The following is an 11767-nucleotide window of genomic DNA, read 5'->3' as shown; positions in this document are numbered from 1 at the left end:
ATGAATACTTAAAAGGTGAGCCATATAAGCAGCGTGCACACTGAAAGGAATAATTGGAATGCTGCCCGTAATAATTTACGAATCCTGTGGAACGTTGAAAAGTATTTGCGAAACGGGGGATGTTCAAAACATCGTGAATTCACCCGTTGAAACAATGGTCGCGCGTAAAGAAAAATAAGTTTCACGGATCGTGCGAGCTTTGGAGCTCTTCGTGTGAGTGAGGGCTTATTGTGATGGAGACATGCGCGGTGTGTGGCCCTGAGAGGGACTTCGCATAGTGACGGCCGGCGTCACGGGGAACGCTCGCCGGGAGCGCGTTCTCCTACCGATCGCCACCACGTTCTAACTTACGTAAGTTAAGGAGAATAATAAATCAACATCATCAACTACCGATGCTAATTATAGGACACAGTTGGACACTTGTGACATGAGTATAAACCAATTATAACAGGATTGATGATAGCGCGCGGGTAAAGTTGTGGAGTGAGCAATCATAAGTGGGTGCTAGATCAGTGTTTAGTTTATTTGACATTTGGGTGTTAAATTGAATAGCTCCGGCTTTTCCACGCAAATCTCATGTAAGTACTAGCTGAATACTGACCCGCCCGGCTTTGCTCGAGTGGATTTTTAAAATCGGTGAGGAGGTTGACTTTACCAACAGCCTGAAATATTTATTGTATTTCGTTATTTTTACCCGAAAGCCCAAATACTAATATCCATGGTTATGACATAGTACACTCTGGTTATGATTTGAAAAATGGCAGAGATTTACACAAACTTCCACCCCCTATCTAACCCCTTTAGGGGTGGAGTTTCCAAAAATCCTTTATTAGCGAGTGTCGACGTCGTAGACACTAGACACACTAAAAGGTAGACTCTACGTCGTAAAATAAACCTACCAGTAAAAATTTCAAGTTCTTAACCCCAGTGGTTTAGATTGTGCGTTGATAGATAAGAGTCAGTCAGTTAGTCACCTATGTCATTGTAGGTTGTGCACAAAAGACACGTTTGATAAAGCTGGGCGGGCTTTGAAAGTTTTTATAAATAGAATTGACAACTTATGCGGCAATAAGCCATCAATAATAAGCAATTGATCAGAGGGAAAAGCTTTACTTACATTATCCTGCTGATTCGCTAAGCTCATTTATAGAATATCTAAACCGTAGGTATGTAATTACAGGAACGGAGATTAAAGTCTTGAATCGTAATTCGTAGTTTTTATTCGTAGTCCATTTTCGTAAGTAGGTAGGTAGTCATTAAGATCGGGGCCCTTTCAATTAATCAATAAAGGTTTTTGTTATCTCCAAATCAATTTGAAACTACTAGATGATGCCCGCGACTTCGTCCGCGTGGATTTAGGTTTTTACAAATCCCGTAGTAACTCTTTGATTTTCCGGGATAAAAAGTAGCCAATGTCCTTCCCCGGGATGCATGCTACATCTCTACCAAATTTCGTCAAAATCGGTTAAACGGAAGGGCCGTGAAAGGCTAGCAGACAGACAGACAAACAGACACACTTTCGCATTTATAATATTAGTATGGATTATCGATGCTAATAATCGTAATCATCTATACCAATATTATGAAGATGTAAAGTTTGTAAGTTTGTTTGTAGGAAGTAATCTCTGGAACTACAGAACCGATTTTGAAAGTTCTTTCACCAATAGAAAGCTACATTATTTGTGAGTGACATAGGCTATATTTTTTAAATTAGAGTTCCCTACGAAAATTGTAATAAGCTATCCGTGCGAAGTCGGGGCGGGTCGATAGTAATAAATAATCCAAATTCCGGACGGCTTAATGTTTTTCGAGGCGCTTTAAATTCGGTCACCAATCGCTTGAATCAACATTGTAAGTAGGTATATTCAGCCCAATCGCCTGACTTAATCAGACGTTTGGGCTGAATATACCTACTTACAAGCGCATATTATGCGCTTCCGGATTTAGGCCACACACCCGTTTAATCATAATAATAATTATACCATGAAATTATATTATAGGAGCACCGTACCTACTGCGTGTACTGCGCTCAAATTAATTACACGAGTGCCTTAAATTTTTAATAGCCTGTGATTACAAATTTGTTGAGCCTTATTATGTGCTACCAGTATTTATGAGCAAAATTTAAGGTAGTGAAGTAAGTAGACTTTTATTTGGTAAATAAATTGATGATTCAAGGAATCACTACATACTTAGACTAATTTACATTAACAGCTTAGAGGACTGCCATCTATGCGAATGGTCATGCGTATATATCTCATACGTTGGAATACTATCGTACATATATTATTCTAGTAAAGGTTCTTTCTATTTAGTTGAAAACAGTTCAGTCAATTTAAGTCACAAAATAGGGGTAAGGTTACATTTATTCGCATAGAGTTAAAATTTTATACGAATGTTCGGAACACCATTATAAAATGACTAGCTGATCCCCGCGGCTTCGCCCGCGTAGATTTAGGTTTTTAAAGATCCCGTATAGCCTATGTCACTCAGGAATAATGTAGCTTTCTACTGGTGAAAGAATTTTTAAAATCGGTTCAGTAGTTCTACAGATTACCCCCTACAAACAAACTTAACGACATTACCTCTTTATATAATACAACGGGCCGTGCAGCAGAAATCGTAATATTTTAATTTCACCATAACTTCAAAACCAAACGTCCAATTTTAATCATTCAAAGACCAAATATTATCTCCATAAACTGTTCTTAGTGATGAAATCATTTATTTTGATAAGGATTAATAGCATGAGTAAAATAAACGCGTTTAAATGTAGTCCAAAAAAAATTCAAGATTTTTAAATAAAAAAATGGTTGCTGTGCCTCACTCGACATAGATGGGTATAGTGTATCGCGGACTTTTTTGTAGATATTTATAAGATCTACAATTAATTAGAACATTTTATGGTTCTATCTTTTATAGTTTAGGCAGCGTACGCAAAATAAGTAACTTTTCTGGTTGATTTTTTACACCTTGTGTCCGAAAAACCCAAATATCTTACGGAACCCTATTTTTTTCCAAAATAAAATATAGCCTATGTTACTCGTGGATAATGTAGCTTTCGAATGGTGAAAGAATTTTTAAAATCGGTCCAGTAGTTTTTGAGCCTATTCAGTACAAACAAACAAACAAACAAACAAACAAACAAACAAACAAAGTTTTCCTCTTTATAATATTATAAGTGTAGAAGTGTAGATATGTGGAAAATCCCCATCGATCCGACATTATGTAAAAAAAGATATTCAAGGTCAGATTTCACAAATATGGGTTTTTGCGTTTTTCAGCCTTACAACTTACAACGGTAAGTTTTATCATAAAAATATATTAAACCAAATTGTAGATCATGCAATCTAAATTAATAAAAATCAATGTTTGTATGTTTGTGTTCTATATACTTTGTAAACCTTCGTCAGATTGTGATGAAGCTTTGGTAGGGTAATCTGAACAATCTGAAGACGCCCGTGAAGGTTTCACAAAAAAATCGTATTTTTAAAAAAATCCTGATGCTGCAGTGTTACTGCCCGCTTAGTTATGCAGATTCTGGAACTATTTACAGTGAATTATTATTGTAGGTACTATGCAACGACTTCCTGATTAGACTCCAAGTCCCAACTCTTCAACCCTGATGATGCAGGGTATAGCAATTGTAACCTATAGGTATTCAGGAACTATGTTGCTGGTGAAATATAATTTTAGGTACCAAACATAGCCTGCATCATTGAACTCCAAGTCCCAACTCCTCCATCCTGATGATATAAGGTCGCCAAGTTTTGTCGAGTTCATTCATAAGTGCTTCCATCCATGGCATCCCCCATTACAGGACCTAGTCAAGATACTTGATATTGGCCTTTTTCATTCGATTATGCGATTACAAGATATCCCTTGACTGAAATCTCACCTGGTGGTAATTAATTGATGCAGTATAAGGGAGTAGTGGGCTAACTAGGAAGAGGTATTGCAGTTTTATTAAACCCACACTCTTCATCGGCTTCCAGCTAAACATGAATGTGGGTTAATGATTTTTTTTGTCATACTCGTATGTAACATAATAAATGCAGAAAGTGAGTCGTTTCAGGAAAGTAAAGCCGGATGGTTAAGCAAGAAGTACTGCGGTAAATTTGTTTCGGGCTCTCCTGAGCGAATTTACTGCACAACTTAGTCCATTAGTGTTTCAAGAACGTACGGTTTTTAACTCGGCCTTGAAAACTTCGTTAATGGCTGCGGCAAAATGTTTTTCGGATTAAAATTTTGTACCAACATTGTAGTTAAACTTTAATGATATCCCACGGGCATCTACTCGAAAAATTTCAGACGGAGTTGGAAGTTGCTGGAATAAAATAAAATGATTTAGATGAAAATGTTTCATTTTAAACAGAAATGAAATGAAAATACTTGTGAATGAATTCACGCGAATCGTAAATATTTTAAGCGAGTGTGACATTATTTAAAATTCTCTCGTTGGATTTTCAACTTCATTGTTTTTTTTTTAAATATTCGTGAAGCATTTATGCTATTCATGATTTGGTTTGGAGCATACTTAGTACTTATTTATGTTACAGATTGGTATGGGAGAATGTAACTCATTTTGTATCACCGAGTAGAAATCCATAGGCACCTGAACTCAAACAAGAAAATCATAAATCTGATTTAAATTTATTGAACTACTAGCTGACGCCCGCGACATACTCTGCTTATATTTAAGTTTTAAAAATTCCATGGGAGCTCTTCGATTTTTCAGGATAAAAAGTAGTAGTAGCCTATGTCACTCTCCAGGTCTTTAGCTAAATCCATGCAAAAAATCACGTCGATGCGTTGCTCCATTGCGACGTGACTGAAGGACAAACTAACAAACCAAGAATCAAACACACTCTCGCATTTATAATATGGGTAGTGATATATAAAGGAATGGGATGGGAATCCAGTCATGATGTTTTAGTACCTAGCCTACAAAACTTATTGACTTTTACTGCAATTAACTTAAAAATAGTTTGTCGATATTACCTACTAATATTCCCCTTTCCTCTCCAATTAAGCGTCAGGCTTGTGCCAGGAGTAGGTACGACAATAGTGCAACGGGCGGGGTTTGAACCGTCGACCTTTCGGTTTTCAGTCCACTCCTATACCGGTTGAGCTATTGAGGCTCTGAGGCGTTGTATCTAATGTGACTCGTACCTACGCCGCCTTTTGTACGTTGATAGTACTATGCCAGAAACATTTATGCAAGTGCTGACATGTACCTACCTACAAAGTTAATCGGTTGAACCATACTCGAACGCATAGGTGACGAACAGACATAGTCAAACATAACATCCTACTTACTAAGTAATATTATAAATGCGAAAGTATGTCTGTCTGTCTGCCTGTCTGCTAGCGTTTCACGGCCTAACAGTTCAACCGATTTTGATGAAATTTGGTACAAGGTTAACTTACATCCCGGTGTAGAACAGGCTACTTTTATCCTGGAAAATTAAAAAGTGCCCACGGGATTTCAAAAACCTAAATCTACGCATCGTCTAGTCTTTTATATAAACTGTAATAGTGACCGCGTTGCCTAACTATGGACCTCATAGGAAAGCTCAGAGTCACTCAGCGGGTGATGGAAGAGCTATGTTTGGAGTTTCTCTATATACCTAATAAACACAATCAAATTAGGAATGAGGAGATCTATATGAGAACCAGAGTAATTAATATAGCTCAGCGGATTGTGAAGCTGAAGTGGCAATGGGTGGGGCACTTGGTTCGGAAAACCGAAAGACATTGGGATCCTAAGGTGGTGGATTGACGACCTTGCACCGGAAGGCGCAGCGTTGGAAGACCCCCACTAGGTGGACGAGTCACAGGGAGCCGCTGGATCCAGGTAATCAGCTGGCAAGGCTGGCGTGAGATACCTACAAGATACCTGTGTCCAGCAGTGGATGTCTATTATTTGGTATGATATGGATGATGATACAAAATTATTTAATAATGTCGAAATTGAAGCAGAATTGCAGCAAGTACTTAAAATCACGTCTGGATAATAGCGCACTCGACACCGTGCGCATAAATGAGTATCTCTTACAAAGCTGGAGCTTAGCGCTTAGTCTACACCTGCAGAATATTACAAACTTAGCACGATGACACTTGGAAGAAGAAACACAAAGTTAAGGTATTAGCATAATAATATATAGGTCAAGTAAAGATCAGCGCGAGAAATGCGCCATTCCAACCGTCCGTCGGCGTCGCAAGCCACTTTCATTTTTTGTATGCAAGCGAGAGTGCCAAAAGTTTTGCGCAGTGCGTCGCTTCCTCTAACTGAATATGTATGGAGTTGAACTTGCCAATTCAAATTCGGCTAGGTACTTCATTCACCACGTCGCGGGATTATTGAATTTTTTATTGAGGAAGAGCATACAAAAAACTGGCTGAACGTGAGCCGCAAATAACCCACTTTTGTTTATTGTATTTTCCACTTTTAGATATTGAACATGAAACCCGTATTTTGTATAAATGAAAGAAATAAAAGATTTAGGGATGTAGGTACTTATATAAAACTTACAGGTGTAATCGTAGCCTTAGATCGTGGTGGTTAGAAACGGGGTTTTCTAATATCAGTAAATCTGCTGTTTGACAAAATAATAATAATAATATATTATGGTAAACTAGATGAAGCCCGCGACTTCGTCTGCGTAGATTTACGTTTTAAAAATCCCGTGGGAACTGTTTAATTTTCCGGGATAAAAAGTAGCCTATGTACTTCCCCGGGATACAAACTATCTCTGTACCAAATTTCGTCAAAATCGGTTGAACGGTTGAGCCGTGAAAATCTGGCAGACAGACAGACAGACAGACACACTTTCGCATTTATAATATTAGTATGGATGGCAAACACAAGGTTATTACGGTACTCGGTAGTAGATAGCTCACTCATTAATATATTTATGGGAGAGAAATCTAAGAGAAGTAGGTATTTTGTAAGCGTTTCCAATTATTACAAAGCGCACGCGTAGTTCAAATACTTATTATCGACATGTCGCGCATAATTTTGTAACTACATGATTACGAAACGAAACTGGAGACGAAAATAAATGAATCAACCTTAAAAAATTTAACAAACTTGAATATTATATTTTATGATTATAAAAGCTCTTACTTTACTATGAGTAAACTCAATTAAAATCAAATAAAAGTTGAAAGATATTTCAAAATTACTTTTCTACCAAAGTACGCTAGAAAGTTTTTCTTGCTCACCCTTTTTCATCTGTTATTTACGCCGGCCGCTCGACCGTTACATTTTACACTTGGTGAAACTCTAAAAACTCTGCTGGTAACTTCACCGGAACGATTCTTCGAAGTTTCTGGAACTTTTTGCCTGTTCAGCAAAAAACACAATTAGGAATGTAAATAGCAGAGGGTTTCCTGAAATTATTTGCACAGAAAATGTTAGTATGATGCTTACAAGTATTATTATTTAAATATGTAGGGTCCTGTAGTTAGGATTGCCCAGCACAGCGCCAACATCGGCTTTAGGACGATAAAGATGGTTAAAAAGTGTTTAAAATTTTTTGCTGCCACCCATTCTGACCGAAACTACACAAAGTTGCTCTGGTGTCTGTTTTGAAAAAACAAAATATACACTAGCTTATGCCCGCGACTTCGTCCGCGTAGACTACACAAATTTCAAACCCCTATTTCACCCCTTTAGGAGTTGAACTTTCAAAAATCCTTTCTTAACAGATGCCTACGTCATGATAGCTATCTGCATACCAAATATCAGTCCGATCCGTCCAGTAGTTTGAGCTGTGCATTGGTAGATCAGTCAGTCAATCAGTCATCTTTTCTTTTTATAATTATATTTAGACTAAGAAATAATTTATTCTACACTCACTAAAATAAACAGTAATTTAAATAGTTTTCTTGCTTGGTTTACGGTAAGCTCTTTTATCTACGAATCTATCTTATGCGCTTTCTTAAAAGATTTTCTCCAATAACAATATTGGGAGATAAAGGGGAAGCTCTAGTGTAACTTTTCAAGTTAAACTAACTGAAAGTCTGTCAAGAATGGCGGGGTTTTTTTTTTGCGCACCAACTTGAAAAGTTACCCTTGTTTCCCTAGAGCTTCTGGTATCATCCCATAGTTTATATATATTCGTTGCCCAATCACGTTGAAAATGCTAAATAAAAATTTAGGTTTTGCGCGTCTGCAGCCAACAAGCCATACTAAACAAACCAATAAATAACGCGTCGACGCGAAAAATTTTGCTTTGAATGGTTAGTACTGCAACAATTTTAAAACATTTTGAGAATTTTACGCCAACACAGCTTTCAATTTTTGTTTTATTTATACTTTTGCCATCATCGTTTCATTTTAACTTTTGATTTAAAAAGTAAAGCAAATTTATTCAAACTGGAACATATATTTTGCTTGAAAAGTTATTTAACATACCAAGAAAACATATTTTGTTGGATCCATTTATTAATTATTGCATTATCGATGAATTTATAAAATGACTAATTTTAGAAGTTGCAGTTGCTATTACTCAATTTTTAATACTATTTTATGTTTTGCATTGAGCTGACTAAGAGACAGAATAACTGAATAATGCATAGTCCCAAAATAATATAGTGCATCATTATTTTGATAAGTTTTTGAAGTTCCGTAAAAAAGTGACTGCGTCACTCTTTACCCTTGTAAACCTATGATCAACTACTTTTACTTTTACCCTACAAACAGAAAGGGAGCTCATGATTCACTAGTAGGCTAATAATAAAATTATGTTTAATAACTAAGACCAGCCATACACGGCAGCTTAAAGCAGTCAGGATGGACTGCTTCAAGCTGCGACTGCATATTGAACTACAGACTTCTACGTACGTACATACACGAACCGCTCAAGAAGTTGCAACTGCTTCGGGCGGTTGGGCGGTCAAGCAGTCGTCTGGCATACACTGACTGCTCAAGCTGTCGACCGCTCTCGCGCAGTTACCTCCGCCCGCGCTCCTCATTCCACGTCGCGCACTCTTCCCGCCCGCATTGAAATTGCTTGAAGCTTGAAGCTGCCATCGAGCAGTTAAGCTAACTGCTCGATGGCAGCTTCAAGCTGTTGACTCTCCCTCTGACTGCAAGAGCAGTCCGTGTATGGCCGGCTTTAAGTAAGGGGGGAATATCATTTGTCAAAATTACGTACCATACATAGGTACCTTATAATATATGCTGAGTATATGACAGGTCGTCGAGATGGCAATCGGGGTGGAGACGCCCCGCACACCCGCACAGCCCCTGTGCTAACCCGGTGCGGGATAGCGCGGGTGATGTGCGAGTGTGCACGGCATCCCGCCGCCCCATACCCCGTCTGCCATCTTGACCTGTCGCGTACTATGTAAGTACAAAATATGTTTATTCTGTAATTCAGGTTTGAATTTATTCTTGTGGGTGGGGTGTGCCGGTGTTTGTATGTTGCGGCAACACCTATCGCCAACGGTTTTAAGCGTAACCTGAACAACGCAGTCAGCATGTAAAAAATAAACAAAAAAGCCATTCGGAAAACACATTTCTTTTACACTAAATGCATTTTACCGCTTGAAAACCGAGTAAAACGTTTTATGTATGGTTCACTTCGCGAGCTTAAGTTTTTCCACATTATTTGTGTTATCTGTTCGGCCATTATGCTTTGCACCAGCCAAAATAGCATTGAAGTTTGTTAAAACCTTTTTAAACTGGGAACATTATCATCATCATGATCAACCCATCACCGGCTCACTACAGAGCACGGGTCTCCTCTCAGAGTGGTTTTGGCCATAGTCTACCACGCTGGCCATGTGCGGATTGGTAGACTTCACACACCTTTGAGAATATTATGGAGAACTCTCAGGCATGCAGGTTTACTCACGGTGTTTTCCTTCACCGTTAAAGCAAGTGATATATTTTAAATGCTTATAACTCACATAACTCTGGAAAGTTACAGGTGCGTTCCCGGGATCTTCGGAGTTATGTGCGTACGTAACTCCGAAAAGTTAGAGGTGCGTGCCCGAGATCGAACCCCCTCCGAACGACCTCCGATTAGAAGGCGGACATCCTAACCACTAGGCTATCACAGCTTACTGGGCACATATCTGACAGAGTTACATTTATGTAAGCGTTGGTTTTGCCATAATATCTAATACTATATCATACCCACGACTTCATCCGCGTGGATTAGGGTTTCAATTATCCCGTGGGAACTTTTTGATTTCGCGGGATAAAAAGTAGCGTATGTCACTCTCCAGGCCATCCATACAAAAAATCAAATCAACACATTGCTCCGTTGCGGCGTGATTGAAGAACAAACCAACAAACACACTTTCGCATTTATAATACTAGTGGTATTTATGGCTGGATAAAGTATTTTTTATTCAAATATGTGCGTATTTCCTGCCTTCAATGACAGGAAGATAAACGGATGTTGCAAAAATAGTCCCCTTATACCCTTTCTATACGCGATCTCTAAAAGGACACTAAATCTCGTTGCTATTGACAAATGACGCTCCTTGTTACAATATCGTATCGCTTCCAGGGCTCGTCGTATTTTATATTCTGTTCCATTTTGATGTCATTCGATCGTATATACGAGTACCCTATTTCATGGTATAATGGTGAATAATGTACGCTTTGGTGTGCTATTGAACATTTCCTTATTTTATGGTTTGTTTCCTCAAATTTTCATGGTGTTCTATTTGGATCTCTGTTTTTATTCCTACTTTATGCTTTTATATCTGCAGCTAGCTAATGTCCGTAACTTAGTCCGCTAGAATTTAGGTCTTTATAAAATCCCTGGAAATTCTTTAGTTTTCCGGGATAAAAAGTAGTCTGTCAATCAACAGGTTTTTGACTATAACACCATCTATATCCATGCAAAAAATTACGTTGATCCATTGCTCCTTTGTTGCGTGTTTAAAGAATAAATCAACATTCAAAAACACGTTTGCATCTATAAGAGGGCTAGTGATTTTTCAATCTACTATAACAGTCTACTTGCAGAGGAATATTTTAATAGTGAAAAATACTGCTCTATTAATCTTTGAAATATGTCTGGTCTTCCCACATATTCGCATAATTTGGCTCCATGGGGAATAGATCGTAAATCACCTCGTGAACCATAGCTTTCGGACAAAAGTCTGTATGTACCTAGATATGATCATGAGGGTCATACACATTATTTCCTAGAATTTATGTAGAGGTACAGCACATACCCATACATATATGTATAAAGTTTGGTAAGGACTCTGAATTATAAGCATCAGGGGGTTTCCAGAGAAAAAAAACTTGAGAATACAATCATGTGAGGCCATCGATATAAATGACGTCAGGCCTTCACAAAAATACTTAATACAAATATCAGTCCAGCCAGATTTGACGGCAAATATTAAAACTGGTAAAAAAGGTAAAGTAAAGTAAATTTCATCAACATGATTATAAGAATTTTCTTTTTCTTTAAACCTCCTTAGCGTGCTATTTCATGCTTCGATTTAGATTATTTCTATAAGTTAGTTATGCCGTCTAGACAGTGAAGTACCGAGGACAATTTGCCAAATATCCTCCGTTTCCCACAAAAGCGGCTATACTCAACTCTCCGGAAATGATGAGCAGAAAGGCATTAAATCTGTCTGAGGCGTTCGATTTGCATTGAGAAAATTGCATTTTCGAATCGGCGGCGACAAGGCGGCGTCTAAAAATGTTTGTAAAAGCTTCCGAAAGCTTTGCTTTCCTCGTAAAACTTAGGTACTTTGTAATATGAAAATCCATTGATGGAAA

General features: G+C 38.0%; 1 protein-coding gene across 2 annotated transcripts in view; it reads left to right on the top strand.

The window, feature by feature from the left end:
- The first annotated feature begins 357 nt into the window (after positions 1 to 357).
- The window catches only part of LOC117987336 (uncharacterized), a 53819-nt gene continuing 42409 nt past the window's right edge, over positions 358 to 11767 (top strand). For both annotated transcript variants that reach the window (XM_069503043.1, XM_069503040.1), the window contains exon 1: positions 358 to 578. The gene's annotated coding sequence lies outside the window, so the exon portion shown is untranslated. The remainder of the gene's footprint in view (positions 579 to 11767) is intronic.

The sequence above is a fragment of the Maniola hyperantus genome, chromosome 2 (genome assembly GCF_902806685.2).
Source record: "Maniola hyperantus chromosome 2, iAphHyp1.2, whole genome shotgun sequence".
In the NCBI taxonomy this organism is placed as follows: Eukaryota; Metazoa; Arthropoda; class Insecta; order Lepidoptera; family Nymphalidae; genus Maniola; species Maniola hyperantus.
Note: the sequence above shows the minus strand (reverse complement) of the source record. Positions and strands in the feature narration are given on the sequence as shown.